The sequence below is a fragment of the Ailuropoda melanoleuca genome, chromosome 20, assembly GCF_002007445.2.
Source record: "Ailuropoda melanoleuca isolate Jingjing chromosome 20, ASM200744v2, whole genome shotgun sequence".
Lineage (NCBI taxonomy): Eukaryota > Metazoa > Chordata > Mammalia > Carnivora > Ursidae > Ailuropoda > Ailuropoda melanoleuca.
In genome coordinates, this window is record NC_048237.1 from 766,678 (window position 1) to 772,023 (window position 5,346).

Here is a 5,346-nt window from a genome sequence, read left to right on the forward strand (position 1 = left end):
TTCCCCCTCCACTGGTCTCTGCAGATGGTGACATCCAGGGCTGGCTGCAGAACAATAGGCTCCTCTTGAAGTCACTTGTGGGACACCAGGGACACCACCTCCTAGCCCAGTGTAGACTCCCCAGACTCAGGCTCAGTTGAAGTTAGCAGTGGGACAGTGGGGCACGCTGAGATTGCGGGGGGTGGGGGGGAGCGGCTTGCCAAGAAAGGAAGACAAGTGGGGATACACAGTCCACAGTTAGAGTCAGAGCCAGAACCGAAAAAGGAACTCGTGGACTCAGGGGTCAGGGGAGGGCAGGGCTTCAGAGAGCCACACTCCAATCTCGGTTCCGCGGCAAGTCCTCTCTGTGGTGCACCCCAACTGTCCATCAAGTCTCTGGACTGTCCTTCCACGTGAGGGAAGAGTGCAAGGGCCACTGCCTGGTACTCTTCTCTGCGCCCAAACTCCCCATCCCACCGTCACTAGCCCCACACCCCTGTAACCTGGCTCTGCCCCTCAGTAAAGCCCTGATCTTGAGGAAGCTTAACCCATTTCCTCCTGGGTGCTTTCTGACTGGGTCACCCCATTTGCTTCTTGAGGGTGGATAAGGCAGCCGGTGGGCGGGGGGGCTGCCCATTTAGCCTTAAGTGGTCAGCACCCAATTTAGCAAGCTGGCCGGAATCCACAGACAATGGCCTATGTGGGGAGGTGAATGGATGACCGATGCTACTGCCTATGCTATCAGCCCCAACCCCACTCCCTCCACACTTCTGCTCCCTGCCTTCAGCCCCTAGGGCCCTCATTCTCAGGGCTCTGTCTGGGTTTGGTCTATGTCTGCCCTTTTGCTTTCAAACTCCCTTTCTCTCTCCCTGTTTCTGTGGGTCTCTCTCTTTCTCTATGTCTGCTTCTATCTCCCTCCATCAGAAGTAGCAGGGGGTCTGGGCACGGTGTGTTTCCCACCATAGTACAGAGCGTGAGCAGTCATTGCTCTTTTGAAGGAACTAAAACCCGCCTGCAGCAAAAAGTGGTGTGAAGTCATGTGAAAGTGAAGTTTACCAGGGGCCACAGCCTTGTCCTCACAGTGACAGCAAACCTGAACGGGCCACTGAAGTTCTCATGGTGGCCATCAAGGCCCACTGAGAGCCCTGCTGTCTTTTGCTCCTGCCAGTGTCAGCCTCCCTTGGTACAGGAGTACAGCTGGCATTGGCTTGGAAAAGCTCAGGGTGGCAGTTCTGTCCCAAAGGTGGATAAAGCACAGTGGGAAGAGTTTCCCGTTTCTGTAGGTCTCTATATTTATAAACCATTTGAGTGACTAGGAAGGAGACAGAGAGTAGGAAAGAGAGAGTCCCTCAAGTACCAGCACACAGACAGGCAGAGGGAGACAGTCTGAGGTTGGGCTAGACAGAAGCGAGACAGTAACCATCCCAGGTGCAAGCTGAGAGGGGGACTCGGACGGGGATTGAGGGGGTGGGTTTTCAAGAACAATGTCATGGTTGTCCACAACCTGGGTGATGGCCTGTGTGCTTATCGGTCTCCAGGGCTTGCCCTGGGCAGCGCCTGTTGGGCCACCTGTTTGTTTGGGAGGAATCTGTCTGTCTAGCAAAACGTTTGGTGGTGAATCCCAGAGCTGCAGTACAGGGTACATAAAAGGGGAAAGGGCATGGGGTGAGGGAGCTGGCTGGCCAGGGCTGCTTGATAAGGCAGGAGTAACAAGCAGGCTGTTCTTGCGCTGCAGGCCAAAGGTCACCAGAAAGATGGTGCAGGTGTGCCACCTAGAGATAGCACACGCTTAGCTCTAGGAGTTGCGGAAAGTATTTTCCTGTGTTGCTCAGCCCTTGACACTGGCGGGTGGAGGCCTTCGCGGTCCAGCAAAAGCACCAGGCACCTCCTTCGAGCCGGAGTCGAACCAGCGACCTAAGGATGTCCACACGTGTGTAGTCTACAGTCCTCCGCTCTACCAGCTGAGCTATCGAAGGGCGCACGATGCCGAGCCTGAGTCATTGCTCTTTCTGGAAATGACGAGGCCAAGACACCCGCCCGCCCCAGGGCCTCTTGGCCTCCGATTGGTCGGAAGCTCGCTTTGAAGAGGGCCAAACACGCGCTGTGACCTGACGGTAGCCAGGCACCCGGGGGCGCCAATTTTCAAGACAGCTGGGCCCGGGCTCTCACCTGTTGCCTCACTTCCCCTCCCGAGTTCCCTTCTTCGGTGGGGCGGGCCGGGGAGGGAGGAGTACGGCCGTCGGGGGGCCACAAAGCGGAGAAGGGGGGAGGGGAAGGGGGCGTTGGCGGAAGGGATGGGTGAGTTCGGGTGGGGCAGGGCTTGCGGAGCAAAGGAGAGGGGAACCCACCCCCGTGGGCCCCGGGTAGGCCGCCGCGAACCGCAGGACCTCAGGCTCAGGCGGAGGCCCCCCAGGAACGCCGTCTCTCAGCGTCCTCGCCCCCCACCCCGGGTTCTGCTGTGCCCGCACCCGCCCCATCCCCACCTCACCCACCACGTACCGGCCCTGCGGCCCCCCAGGACCTCGGCTCACTTGCGGCGTGGGGCCCCTTACTGGGAAGTGATGGGGAAGGCCTCCGGGGCTAGGCGGGGCCCGGGAGTCGCGGCCAGTCCTGGCTCCCCTCCTCTTGGAGCTCCCCTCCTTGGCTCCGCTCCTGTGCCCAGCGATCCGGATTCCTCTGGCAGAGGCGGCTGCTGCCCGACGTAGCTCGCGGTTCTGTGGGCTTCCCGCAGACGCGGCGAAGACAAGAGGGGCGGAGATGACCGGAGTGATCCCGGGGGGACTCCTTTGCCCTGGTTCCACGTCTTTCACGACATTTCAGATCCCACGTGTGTGAGCTCGCCTTCCCAAGAGAACCTCACCCGTCCAGCGAAGGTCCCCCAGAGGGACGGCCTGCCACAGCCAGTGCGCTTGCCTGGAGCCAGTGTGTGGTTAGCGCCTGAGGGGGTGATGGGGATGTGTGCACCTGCGAGGACAGGGTGAGGGGCAGCTCTTTCTGTGAGGTACCAGGCGGGTAAGGTCAGCCCAGCAGGGTTTGTAGTTTTGCATGCTCTGGTCCTCTCAACCTTTCCTGCAATCCTCTCTTACTTATTTTGTTGGGAGCAAGCTTCAATTTTGAGCACAGGTATTTTGTTGTAGTGAAAATATGTCTATGGAATTTAATTACGAATAAACCGTCAAAATTGTCTCATTGATTGCAGCAAAATATACCACAGCATGCACGTTGTCATTATAGGAGAAAGAGTGGATGGAGGGCAGTTCTAGTGTATATGGGAACTTTCTTTATGTACACTGTGCTTGATGTAACACAAAACTCTTCCCAAATATAAAATGTATTAATTGAAAAATCAATAAATCCGTTTGGTTTGTATTTATTTATTTACGTATATACTGATTTACTAATCTACTGTTTAGTTTACAGAACTATTCCCCAAAACATTAAGAATAACAAGGTATAGAATATAAAATGTAGATGTTAAAATAATGAGTGCTCAATCCTGGATATCTAACCATAATCTTGCAGGAGTTTTATTAGGGAGTACAAAGAAAACCTTGGTAAAGGGAGTTAAAATAACAGTAATCTGAATTAACAGGAACTAATCCACGGAATGAAATAGTCCAATCATAGATGAGCAGGATGCATATAAAAAGAACAGGGACACATTCTGGACGCTAAAAATAGAATAGCACGTGTTAATTGGTTCTAGAGAGTAAGAATGTTTTTACCTATGCAAGTAGACGTTTATATTTCACATCAGATCTTCGTAAATACTAAGTATAAAAATAGAACATTTTGCAAAAGTCTAAGGGGATTTCATTTTTATCTTCATTTTTATCAATTTTCATATAAAGTAAATGGTGACATACAATAATCGTCATTTCCAGACTCAATAATCTTCAGGGTTTTACTAATTTCTTTATTTGTCCCTTTCTTTTTTATTTTCTTTTTAATAGTAGGCTCCATACCAGATATGGGGCTTGAACTCACAATCCTGAGATCAAGAGTCCAGTGCTCTACCAACTGAGCCAGCCAGGGTCCCCTCTTCTATTTTCTTTTTATCTGAAGTATGATAAAGCAAACCTAAATGTCATGTATCACCACTATTTATATTTCAGCATGATTTCCTAATCATATGAACATTTATTGCATATCCACAAATTTATACCTAATAAATTGAACATCCATTCTTTTGTACTTTAATACATAGTGCATATTGAAATTTAATTTCTCTGATTTTCTCAAAATGGCATGTAAACAAGTTTTTCATCTGATCGAGAGTGAAACAAATTTTACACATGTATTTGGTTGGTTTGTCTGTAAGCCTCCTCTCTTTTAGATCAGTCTCTCTCTGTCTTTCTCTGTCTCCTCTCTCTTCTCTCTACCAATGAGATATTAAAGAGATTAAATTAGTTCTTTCAGACAATGCTGCGCATTCTTTTTTAGTCTAACGCTTTCTTTTGTTGTAACTTACACTGCTCTTCCATTTCTTGAAAATAGAAAAGTAACTGTTAATGCGTGATTAAGTTCAGGTTAGAATTTTTACAACAGTACTTCAGAAGCAATGCTGTATGCTTCGCGTATTGAGTGCCACCTCAGGAGGCACATAATCATTCAGTTTTAAATGTTAATGTTGGTCAGTGGGTTCACATGCAGAGAGCTTGATCTGTCCACTGTAAATTCCTCCATCAACTTATTGTTAAATATTAATATCATCACAGCTAAATCATGACTTCTAATGTTATATTTATTCCATATTTACTGGCTAGATTTCCTCTTCATAGAACTTTTATTCACCAACTAAGGCTGCTTAGTTACCTTATGTAGAATTTACATATAATAGGTAAGGATGATGCTTGATTCTTACCCATTAATTGCCAAATTCCAGATTAAATAATTTTCTCCCTAGTTATCCCCACTGGTGATCAATGAGTTGTTTTTCTTTCTGCATTTGAGAGAACATTATATGTTTTTATATTCAATGTATTGCAGTAAGTATTCCTTTTGGTCATTAGTTTTTTCCATCTTTGGCCAGTGGAGACTTGTTGGCTCCTGAGAACTTTTGGTATGGTCCAGTAGTTTTCAGAAATTCTTGCTTTCTTGCTAGGTCTTCGTGTATGTTTCATGCTCCAAATCTGAAATCAGCTGGTCTTCTAAGAAGCCATAGTTCTTTTTAATCAGAATGGTTTTTAAAGACCACAATATTTCAAGTACTTCATGGAGCAGCGGTTCTCTTTTCTCTGTAAACTATAGAAGAGGCATATATATATGTCTCCTCAATGGGGAATCAGTAACATGTACCCAGCAGGATTGTGGGGATGTCTCTCACGAAACAGACACCTGCTGTAGATTGCTTTTTTTGTACTTTTT

At 48.4% G+C, this 5,346-nt stretch overlaps 1 non-coding gene across 1 annotated transcript; it reads right to left on the reverse strand.

Annotated features, from left to right (window-relative positions):
- Nucleotides 1-1,865: 1,865 nt before the first annotated feature.
- Nucleotides 1,866-1,955, reverse strand: TRNAY-GUA. The gene is given in 2 exon segments: nt 1,866-1,901; nt 1,919-1,955. It is a non-coding gene; the product is annotated as a tRNA-Tyr (tRNA).
- Nucleotides 1,956-5,346: the final 3,391 nt, after the last annotated feature.